General features: G+C 39.8%; 1 protein-coding gene across 1 annotated transcript in view; it reads right to left on the bottom strand.

Moving 5' to 3' along the window:
• Positions 1-12,756, bottom strand: part of plxnb1b (plexin b1b) — a 103,579-nt gene that overhangs the window by 77,415 nt on the left and 13,408 nt on the right. The gene's annotated exons all lie outside the window — the stretch shown is intronic.

Here is a 12,756-nt window from a genome sequence, read left to right as displayed (position 1 = left end):
CAAAGTACAACCCAAATGGACATTGATGAGCCATAATGTGGAATCAGATGATGATAGCAGTCAGTGGCTGAAAAATTATCCACTACAAAGTGAGCTTAAACCATTTGCAGTGCCTGCCACGTCTTCTTAATTCATGCTGTGCAGGTGAGGGCCCCTGTTTTGCCTTTATACAAGGCAACTATTGTTCAGCACAACAACAAAGACCTCACTGAACACGGTGAGGCAAGAGCAACCACAAAAGTCACCTTTTAAATACCAGACAAATGGCTGCCACAGAGAAGAGAGCCTGGCACAACATGAACTTTCTGTAGCACTCTAAGCTACAGCCAGGAATGGTTAAAAGATCAAAAACACAAATTAATGTGTATTGGGAAACTAATACAGGCCACGGATATACCATAACTTTCTATGTGAAATTGATCTAAAATTGATTTGACTGTCAAAAAAAACAATCATTCTGCTTCCACCCCTCCCCTTCTAGCTAGTGAAGCTAGCTACCCTAATCACAACCTACTTCCAAATATCCACTGAACGAAATTCCCACACTAAATATGAAGTCTAAACTAAATATTAGACCCACTGCATTTGCAGTCTCACAACAGTATCATAAAGCACGCTCGCAACTCATTTACTAAGGCGATGTGGACACAAACAGTAGCATTCAACCTACGATGGGTAACAGTAGCGTTAGCCTCTAAAGTTCTTTTGCTCTTCCTGGTCGGAGTCAATAACTGAAGCCATTAGCAGTTTCATTCATAACTACATCCAAATAGTGTTGCATAAATATGCTAACAAATTTAAAAGGATGACTGAACTGAAGTCAACAATACCCACCAAGTCAGCTGCGTTTTAGTGAAAAATTCATCCTGAAAATTAAAAATCAATTACTTTGATACTATAGAATAGTCTGGTCAGTGACTGAACGTCTCCGACTTAGCAATCCAGTCTGATTAACAGGCAGCAATCAAATGACTTCAGATCTGTTGCTGTGGAAACCTTACTGTAAGTCAGTTGTAAACAGCCTTCATCCACAATTTCCCATCTGTCGAATCCAAAATGTTTGCACACATTACCTCTCAGATAGTTTAGTGCCATGATTGTTCACCACTTGCTAGTTTCCTACATGTCATGTTAACAGTGACAAAAGCAACAGTCTAGTTGTGCTGTTGTTCTAATACACAGTGAATTTTCTACAAGTTGAATGTTTTGAATTGAAATGAACCCCGGATCTTTCTCGGCTTTTGCAAACCTGGTAAATTCTCACTTTGTGCTTGTCCTTCACCACAGGTGTGGAAAGTCTGGTCAAACCTGAAGTTTTTCTAATCCACCCTTAAGGTTGTAAACAAAGAAAAGTGGTTTTAAACTGTATAGCTCTCTGCCAACTGATCCCACAGCTCCTACCTCTGCGGTCTTGTTTTATGGCGATTCCCTCCGGTGAGAAGCTGGCTCAGATGCAAGACACTAACTTACTCCTATCTTGTTCCAATTTATCTTTGATCCAGACTGTGAGGGTGAGGCCTGAAGCTGAGCTGTGTGAAGTCAGGTTTGTAGCCAAAAGGTGCAGCAGTTTGGTGGAATAGTGGCCAAGATTGATAGACTGATACGACTGATGTGACAGGAAGGATTCTAGTCTTTGCTCTAATGTTTGTTTGCCCCCAGTTTCCTATTCAAGGATTATAGTTGACTTGTATCACACAATGGTTCATCGGGTTGAGCAAACAGACTACAGATAGGTTATCTGGAGTACCTTTACTATGAAAACGTTACTGGAAACATTCAGCTTGCTAAACTAGAAGCAGTGAAGCCGTGTCCTTCAGCCAATAGCTCCTTTGAGGCCAGGCTAAATGAAGAAACCTTATGTAAGAGCACCAGCACCACAACAGCCAGGCGCACTCTCCAACGTTATGAAGCGACTTGAATCCGGATGCACTGAAGCCTTAATGGCTCCCTTTGTGGCCATGAAAAGGGACTGTGCCAATTTCAGCCAGGCATCCTATTGTTGGGAAATGTACAGCGAGTCAACTGGTGACATGACGTGTTTGCTCACCCTTGCCAAAACCAGTGAGTCACCTAAATCAACCCACCTCCCACCCCCTCCTCCTCCCACGCACCCCACCCCCACCCCACAAACTCTATATGGTAGGACATCACACCCAGGAGTCCTCTCAAACTTGTACATGGCTCCAAATACACAAGAACCTTTTGACGAGGCTGATTAATTATGGGAGAGAATAATATTACTGCCACTGCACAGCGTGAGCAGGGGAAGTCACCTCCCTCAAAGCGACTAAAACTGTCACAAAAAGGATTCTCGTGAGAAAACAAAACTTCAAAAAAAGAGGCTAAAATTAGTCCAAGTTCAAACCCTTGACTTGGCAATGAATGCAAGTTTTGGTACACATGATGGTACCATAATGTTGTTGCTTTTTTTACTGGCATCATGTACATATCCCAAAGCCAAAAAGAAAACAGCTCTTTACAGGAGGAAATGACACAGCGTCACCAAAACCAAAAGTGCCACCATTCCTGAGGTCGTTAAGCTGTCGGCCTTAAAACTACCATTGACAGTGTGCCTTTGGCCATGGCCGCTTTGTAATTAAATACCAGAAATGTCAGCTTTTTTCTCTCTCTGTTCCTTGGAAAATAAATAGATGGTCTAAATACAACTTCTGCCCTGCCCTCTCATGCTCACTGGCACAGGGGCTGATGCCATCCTGCTTCAGTCCTCAACCCACATCTGGTATTAAACCTGAACTACGATTATACAAACAAATCCCACCAGAAATAAGACAGAAAAGACAGCCTTGGTGTCAAAACGAAACTGAAATAATGTTGTGGTTGAATTCCTGAGACGAAGAAGTAAATGTGTCACTGAATCTAAACATCAAAAATATTCTTTGGAAGTACTATTTGGCAGTGTAAGCACATGGATTAATCTTTTAACTTTATAGTGAACTAATGAGAAACTGGGCATCTATCTCTAAGCCTTAATGAGATAGAGGATGAATGCTTTCCAGCGACAGCTAAGTCATTAACTCTAATTGTGTTTTCAAAGTGAACATGACAAGCAGCATGCCGTCTCTATGGCTAATTCATTCATTTGCAGTACCATGTTTTCAATGGCATGCAAAAAGGATAAGCTCATCATTGTAATCTGACAACAACACTTGGCATGTGTGCCAATTCCCCCAACTCATATAAGCCATGATTGATTTTTTTTTTAAGTCGGTGGGGGAAGCACACACAGGGTCATCAGTTACGCCTCATTTGTCTACTTAAATTACCAATGCTTCTCTATCCATCCTCACTGCTTCATGCTTTCACTCTAGAAGTGAGTTTTTTACTATGTTACTAGGGGTGTGCATCTTCACTGGTCTCACAATTCAAATCGATGACTACTTGGTACTTTTAAAGCAAAGTATTTGTACTAATCCAACTAAGTAGGTAGTAATGAAACGCAGATATTTAATGTTACTTCATATAAATGTAGCTAACACTGCATAGCCTTATTACAGCATTATTACTGATCTCTGCTGCTGCTATTTTTATTTCTGATGCTGCTGTTATTAGTATAGAGTCAGATACGGGTTGAACTCCACACTTTACAATGCTCCAGCCAAACCATGTTCACTCCATCTTAATATATCTGTTCCTTTTTTTGTCTCGTCTGGTGAAGTTTCATGTTTGTGTCTTGTCTTGTAAGTTGATTATTGTAATCTTGTATTGAGCACCATGGGCCTTGAGAAACGGCATTTAGTTCATCTGTGTACTCGATGTGTGGATGAACGATAACAAACGAACTTGAACTAACAGCCAAAAAACGGCCTGCTCAGCTTCCACTCTCTGAAGAAGAGACGTTAGCTAACGCTAACCGCCTTTGCTTTTCCAGCAGTTGGAAAAAGACAGACTTTAATTAAATGGACACGCTGTGACCTACACTGTAAATTTACTGCCAGACTGAAACGTAGCGCTCAGTTTTCCTCTGCTCCGCTCACTTTCACCGGCGTCACCTACTGCCGCCTGTCAAGCTCTACCGTGCTGCACAGTGCGCGGGTGAAAATCACTAACATTAGTTGCGCATTGATTTTATTGATCAACGTCTCCGTTGTGTGCACTCCACAGAAGGTCCAGAGCTGCTTTTCCGCATATCTGAGTTCCGCCTTTTTCGTTCCGTCAACATTCATTCACAACATTTGTGAATCGATTCAGAATCGTCCTAGTCCGCACCGCGATGCATCTAAAAATAATTTCATTTCCACACCCCTATGTTACAAACATTCCTTAAAGAAAAAGAGCTTAAAATGTGTTGATTACGTACTGATCTCTATACACACAGTATATAAACTAATGAATTCAATGCCTCAGTCCCCTTTTGTTTAGCAAGCTTAGAACACCGCTCTCTTCAATAGACCTTCCATACACTTAGGCGTTTGACTCTTTGAATCACTGTCTTTGAAATCAGGCTGGGAGTATAAGCTAAATATTGCATTCATATCGGTTTCCCCCTTAATGGAACATTGTAGGGCATTTCATCTTTAGTCTTAATTTTGTAGTCTTTGTCATGACATACTAACTTTGCACTCAGCAAAGTAACTGCTCAGATCTGGGAACTAAATAAGTTTTGTTTGTCATGTTCCTTTCCTTCTTTTTGGCAATGTTGTTGTGCTTCTAAAACTCAACAGTTAACTTGATGAGTACATTGTTACTATTGGAACAATAGAAATAATGGCCAAAATTCATCCTGAGGGGAACATGAGTATCCAGTGCTCAACGTTAAACTTTTTGTGTTTGAAAGTTACTGGCCTGAAGACAATTTTTACTACAATTTTGACAGGTCGCCATGGTAGCGACATGTCAATCACAAGGTAGTCCCGACCTAAAGCATACACTTCTTTCTGGTTTATTTCCCCCTAAATAACACCAAATCTAACTAAACGAACGCTGTGTTGAAGAATACTTGAAACTAGCGACTGAGATCATAAACTCATTATGAAAGTGTTTACTGAGGTAAATATTCAGCTGAGAAGTAGGATCATTTTTATTTCTAAAGGAACCGGACTTCTTTTTGCAACCAGCGAACTCGCCCCCAGCTGGCCGTTAGAGAGAATGCAGTTTGAAGTTCCGTCTGCATGGTTTCACTTTCAGACCCAGAGGTTGCTGCTGATAACAAAATACGATAACAAAACATCCCACATCATCTGACCTGGCTAGGAGACATCCTTGCTGCCACTGAAAAATGTTTGGCTTTGGGGAACAGGTTATAAATGGGAACTGAATTTAATGTTACTGAGGTCAACATTTGCCCAACTTCCTGACTCATTTAAAAAGAGACAGGAACAATAGAGTAATATTTTCAAGAGAGACAGTTTGGGCGGGCCACAGACAGAAAGCACCTGGAAAGCTGAAACTGAAACTGTATTTGCTCTTATTAATTCCATTTTGTGCAATTGTATGTGTAAGTGGAACTACAGTTGCCCACAGGAGTCTCAACTGTAATGAAAAGAGATTATCCTGTGACAGCAGGTTAAGAACTTAGATGTGGGTTGAAATTGCTTGTCCTGTATGAAGGGGACATCAATGGAAAGAGTTGCACTCCTTCTGGCTGTAACCCCTGCTTCTATCCTTACTGCCTCATGTTTTCATTCTCCCCCTTCCCGCAGGCTCAGTACCTTATGTTCCTGCCACGCCCGTCAGGCACTGTCACACAAAGTCAAAGACTACAACGGTGCTCTTCGTCAATCTGATTTACAGGCGGCAGACAGCAGGTTTGTATGGCCCGCAAGCACCAAGTCAATTTGCAGAAGATGATGTCATGCTTAAATCATCAACAGCAGCCAGACAAAAGTTCACCTGCAGCACCAAAAACTGTGCTGCAAAACGGAAGAAAATTATGCAGAGTAGAGCAAAGAATCAAGTATGAACTTGTTCTTTTGTTTTCAGATTGGGTTCGATAACAAATCGGACATGCATCAGCACTAGAAACCCAGGGGCAATCAATGACTATATCCCCCACTGCCACTGTGCCAAATCCATGAAGCTCACAGTATTTAGTCCAGCTGTTCAACAGACCTGACCCTTTCCACATCAGCTCATTTATAAAAAGGAAAAAAGGTTTTCCATTATTACTACTACTAGTATTATTTTTCATTTTTATTTGCATAATAGAAAGTGTTATAAACTGAAAAAATAAACCTGTTTCTGTTCTGTAAATCCACCCATGGATGACTTACATCTTAATCTATCTGATTTGGAAACAGAGCCGGGCCACCGCCTAATTCACTACAAGGCATGGTTGTTTAATTTTAATTTCTTTCAAATTATGGGAAGAAAATCACATCACGTACATGCAGTATTTCCACTACATCCAATCAGCCTCTGCAGGACCGCCACCAACGCTCCCATGGGAGTTCAGCATTTCAAATTTGATGAAATGTCAGTTACACAGGCCACTGCTATATTAGCCACTTCTATTTTCTAAGAAAGTAAGGCTGCTCACTGTCCTAAATGGAAAAAATACAAGACTGTTTATGAGCCGAGGCAAGGTTGCAAAGTAAAGAGAGCAATGGTGGGGCAGGTCTAAACTGAACTGAAAGTAACTGCTAGTGTTAGTGGCTAGGGCTGGGCGATATGCCCAAAAATGTTATCCCAATAAAAACATTTCATATCATTCGATATCAATAATTATCAATAATATATGTCAAATCATTATTTGTCTCAAGTTTAAAGGCTGATTTTTTCTCCTGAGTGACAACTGAAGAAACCAGATGATTAATCATATGGTTAAACTTTTCTATATGGTCAGAATGTGAAAAACACTTGATGCCAAACAGTGGATCACTGAACAAATCTGAGGTAGAACATTCAAAACCATTAAGATGAAATCTTTTTCAACAAATTTGATTAGTAAATCTTTTTTCAGTCCCTTTTCCTCAACAAAATAAATAAAATATTCTGCAGCGTTGGGAGCCCTTGTGATAAAGAAAATATCTACAATTTTTTCAGATTCGGCATCTGGAAATAAAAGATGTGCGTGTGTTTTAGTGTGTACTGCCCACTCTCACTAGCTCGATGTGGATGTCGACTCCTAGCTCGATGTGGATGTCGACTCCAGATATTTAGCAAGCTAGATATCTGTCCGGACTTGGCAAAGCGTCTGCGAGGCGTCAGCGAGCCTCTTTGTTGAGTAGTGCACACGTAATGATTGGCGAGCGCCGACCGATCGCTGATTTGCCCCTGATCACATCGTCTGGCAAGCTCAGCTACTTGCAAAATCGGGCTTAAAATCGTGTAGTGTGAACTAGGGTTAACCTCCTTTTAAAAAATAAACTCCATGGCGGAACTGCTTGCTTGCGGGAGCTGCTATGTTCACTCTAGCTATGAAAATGCTTTTGGTTTAAAGGAATGCATCTCAATAAAAATTAACTCCACTGAAAGTTTTGAACAGCAAACATTCACAAATCAACTACACTAGAGATTAGAGTAAGTCCTGCAGTAACACTAATGAGTATGAAATCTAAATGAAGCCATCGTCTTTTGATTGCCCTCTACTACGCAGGACATCGAGTCATGGGGTTGTTATAGTGACCAGGCGCGCAAAATAAACCCCTCAATAATCAAATCTCAAAACTGAAAATCCAATGTGTACGGAACGGTTGAATATTCAAATATTCGGATCCAGCCCTACCAGTTTGTTGTCCATCATCATCATCATCATCATGCAGACTCAACACGTGAAATCGATAAGGGCCTGGGGAGGCCAGGGTCAGTATGGTCTGATGATGTCATGTACAGTATTCATCATATAACATCCCAGTCTGAAGCACAGGTCAATCAGCACCAGCTCCTGAAGATTTAGGAGTTTTATAGTATTATATTTTTAGATGCTGCAAACACAGGGGTGTAATTAATGTGACTCACTGAGGACCTCTGGTTTATCAGGTGATGGATCAAAGGGAGACAAGTGTGTGTGAAATGACGCTTTACAATGTGTCGACGGGGAGTCATGTCTTATTATTTTACAACTTGTACCAGAACACGATTGACTTACAATAGATTTAGATTGAGTGTCCTCCGGAAACAACACGAAAGACAACATGTTCCAGTGGTGAGATAGTGCTGAACCTGAGATTAGGATAAAAGCTGCATGTGCTGAGACACTGCAGCTCACCCGGATGATACTCTGATGTGTGTGTCCCAGTGAGTTCCTTCTGCAGAAGACGTTTGAAGTGTTTGCCTAAGCTGTTTATTTGAAAACTCGAATTGCCATCGCAACCCCCATTTATAATGCTGGCTGCTATAACTACATGTCTGATTAATTCATCAGATAGTTTGTAGAAAATAAAGCTCTCCATTTTCGTCAAGCTTGTCTTCTAATTTGGTTCTTTGCGTCCATTGTTTCACCTCAAACCGGTTGCACTGGTTTCCTACCGTCTCCAGGAGGTGATATGAAATATGAGACGATATCTGTGGGGAGTGATTTGAAAATATTTCAGTCAGTCCGTTTATGGTTAACCCCTGATACGGGGAAATGAGCTGTGTGTTTTTGAGGTGAGTGAGTTGTCGCATATGGCAGGTCCTGACACTGTAATCCTGCTGCCGAAATCCACTACGGCTGGATCCCATTGGGACTTCAGTATGTGCGTTGCTCAGAATGATCCAGGACACAAAAAAGTACAAATATGATATCATTAAATCATTTTTGCATGGTGCACACTAGAGGATTTACAAACCTCAAAAAAAAAAAAACGTGGGACACCACAGACCTGACAACAGAATTAACAGATTATTAATATTTTAATCTTAAGAACACACAAACCAGACGATTCGGTCAAGATGCAGGACCACACACCTGCCGTTTATACTCTATGATTTTAGAGTGGTGATTTCAGAAACGCTAATGACAGGTTGTAAAGTATCCAACAAAAAGAAGTTATGCAGTGTAACTTAACAGGCATTAATGATAAATCATCCTTCTAAACCTCACTCCAAGCTGCCATATAAAAATAAAAGTATTACTCACAGCAAAACTAAAGAATACCACATATTCTGTTCTTGTTTGGCCTCTGACCTAAAACAACAACAGACCTGTACAAAAGCAAGATAACAACAGTACACAATGTGAAGATGATGCTCATTCTTAAAAAACTTGAAAGTCAAGGCACAAAAATCAGTCTGAGCGAATCCAGTGGAAACAATGTCTAATGTGTAAACTAGAGCAATAATGGTAGTTTGTGCTATAAAACTTTTACAGCTCCGTTCCCTGATCATCGCTCCTGCTGAGTAACACATGAGGTAAACCACACTTTACTGCCCTGCTCTTTGTCTAGATGAAGAGAAACTAAATGAGGGAAGTCAAGTTGGGTAGATTTTAGGAAAGCAAAACAGTTTGTTCAAGTCAGCCAATAATCCTGATACTGTCGGAGTTAGCCTGCACACATTGTTTAACTACCGCTGATTTATTTCTCACTAAACACAAATCCAATTGTTTCCAAATGTCTGCAATAAGCAAAGGAAATGCAGACAAATAATATGAATTAGAATAGTTATTAATTTGGCAAAAACATTTACCTTTTTTCTTCAGCCAGAGAATCTTTGAAAGGGGAAATACTGCTGCTGCCTTCCTGTGTTCCCAGAAGTATTTTATGCAACAGTTCTACATTTACACCATATAAATATATGGAGACCACAACAGTCCACTGTTCATCTCTAGCAGCCCGGGGGGTCCGGTTTTATCGGCAGGACCCCTGCAGCTCTCAGGATTTGGGTTATGTTGAGGTTTCAATGGAAGGAATGTTAATGGCTGACGGTCTGAGATAGTGTTCTGAGTATCTGCCATACAGGAGGAGGAAAACTTATGAAACAAATAAACAGGTACAATTTAAAGATAAAAGGGATAAATCTATGAACAAACTCATTTCATCAGCTCGACTGCTGCTAACAAAGTGGCTTCCAGTCAAACCATAGCTATATCAGATCAGAAATAGTGATCTTTCAAGGCTCAAATTATGCTGAGTGCGTTTTTGTTATTCAGTGCTGCCTGTAAATTCCAAAGAAAGAATCATGCATTTGTGAATATCTGTGTAACTTCTGTGAGTTTCCAGTGGACTGATGTTTCACAGCCATTTCTACATCACTACTTATTTGATAAATGCATTTACATCATTGCAGAATTTCTTTAACAAAAAAAAGTGTTAATGTTAATAACTATGTTATAGTTATTTTATAGATTAGGTTATTTTATAGAGAAGTATTTTTGATTTAATACATTCTTTACAATGTAAAGCGGCTTGGGTGGGTGGCCAGTATAAACCTGGACATGCCGCTTGCATGTCAAACAGGATCTGTCTACACTAGTGTGGTGTGTACAAGGTCACCATCCATACTGATAGAACAGCATGTTACACTACATCTGAAATAGATTTAGACTTTCAACTTTCGGACGAACTACTATGTTAACTGGCGAAGTCACACGGAATTCAGATTGACAGAAAGGTCCCCGATCATGTAGCAAAGGGTGTTACACACCTTCAACAAGCCGGCATCGGTGCTCACTCAGCATTTGAGGGTTTAACAACCCACTTCCACTCCGCCCTCATTGGTTTCGGATGGCAGTCAATGTGGCGGACCCTCTGCATTAACGCGCAAACGGAGTGGAAGTAGCTAGTGAGAGGGAGGAGCAAGCAGTTTTGGAAAGGCCCATACTAGCTAAATCTCAATGCTAAAATGACATAAAATTGGAACAGCAGCAAACAGCAGCCAAATACAGTTAATGGATACATTAATGACAATTAAAGTAACACAAAGAATGAAAGAGTAAAAGCTATAAATAAAAATACAAACAAACAACAAACTTTTATGACCCCAGTCCATGTTATTCTGTACGACAGTTTTTTTTGTTGTTTTTTTTTTTACAACCGCTAACATCATTTTTTCCAATTTGTAGTCACATTTTCAAAACTCTAAACACAACTAGCCCAACATCGGCCTGTTCATACCACACCAATTCATGTTGTTTCCACAAAATTTGCAGTCAATTAACCCATTTCTAAAATGCTAACTTTCTCTTTTACGTACAAGCTTACCCAATACCAAAAATATGTTATTTACAAATGCTTGAACACAACATGTCAGAAATTAAGATATCATTCTCAAAACCTTAAATTATGTATAATGCATCTACTTCTGCAACAATAACAGCTGATAAGCATTTCTGAATGAACTTCATTGAAACGTTGAGAAATAGCTGATTTATTGTAATTTGGGTAAAATAGATCAACCGCAGCTAATTCCAATCTCAACCAGAGACATAGACAGGTGTTACATACACCATGCAGCAAAAAGGTGACTTTCTGGAGTTGAGTTTATCCAATGTGGATACAGAACAACACAGAAGAGGAGAGAAAGAAAGAATAATGTCTGAACAAGGGAGAAGACTAGTTGGGCCAGGGAGGAGCAGCTGAACCAGTAAGTGTTTAAACCCCGGTGCATAGCAAGAGATGACATTAACTGTGATGTGGATGAGAACATGTGGCCAAAGGCTGAAGATGGGGATTAGAACAGGACAGACATTTTTGTTTCTATCCCTTCTGTGCATATTTGTTTCAGTGTAATTGTGTCTTCACATTTACTTAGCACTTTTATCCAAAGCACCTTACATCTGAGTAACCACACGCAACAAGCATCAATACAGTAAGAGATCAAAAAGTGAAATGTTTTGTTTTAAAAGTAAATTGTTTTGTTAACCTTTTTATTTTTTATAATTTTAACTGTGATTACATTTTAGGTTTTTTTATATCCAGGATGTATTTAATAACCGATGCATGTTAACAGTATAACATAACTTATGAGTTTTTGGTTTTGTTTTAAGACTGATAAATAACTTTAGGAAGGAGGGCCAGTAAAAATTGTCTTCGGACCAGTAAGTTTCAAACCCACTGACCCGGTGGGGCCAGTTGCAAAAAAGTTTAACGTTGAGCCCTGAATTCTGTCACTTCTGTCACTACATTACATTCTATAAAGTAGGGCTGCAGCTAACGATGATTTTAGTACTCGAAGCTTCTATACATTATTTCAACGATTCATTGATGCGTCGTTTAAGAAGTACTTACGGCAGCGGTGCCCCCCCCCCAGTAACGGGATCAGCTGTGCACGTTTATTTGCGATAGATATTTATTGGTCCTTTCGGAAATTCATAGTGTGCGATACAGCAAACAGACCAACAACCAGACAGCTGCTTTACAACACAGCATAAGCGTGATGTGCAACAGTAATAAATGTCCATGCGAAACAGTGTGCTATATAGTTATATGGATTACTACTATAAAGTAAAGATGACTCATTCACTTTTACATAGTTTGTTGCCAAAAATGCACACATTCGACCCCTCAAGCCAAAATGTAGGGTGGTTTAAAAAGAAAAAGGAAACTGAATTACAAAAAAGAATGGATTTCACACTGTCTACTGCATGCAGGTAGAGCTGAAACATGAAAAGTAATGCAGTTTTTGTAATGCCATCAAATGTTTGTATTTAGAAAGTCGTTGTGCTGTGATTGATAGATCTGGTCCTCTTGGAAAGAAAACGTGCTTCTGAAATAACAGAAAGATTTGATTTTGAGTCAGGTTTACTGTGTTTTGACAGAGTTTGTGTATATAGACAATGTTTTTTTGCATTTTGAAATGTAGAGTTGGTGTTTAAAGAACAAAATTTGGCTTTGAGCAGAAAATGTACTATTTGGCTAATTGTGTGAGGTAGGTGTG

The sequence above is a fragment of the Micropterus salmoides genome, unplaced genomic scaffold (genome assembly GCF_014851395.1).
Source record: "Micropterus salmoides isolate LMB-PRFRI ecotype aquatic unplaced genomic scaffold, ASM1485139v1 Ms_hic_scaffold_4, whole genome shotgun sequence".
NCBI classification, from domain to species: domain Eukaryota; kingdom Metazoa; phylum Chordata; class Actinopteri; order Centrarchiformes; family Centrarchidae; genus Micropterus; species Micropterus salmoides.
Note: the sequence above shows the minus strand (reverse complement) of the source record. Positions and strands in the feature narration are given on the sequence as shown.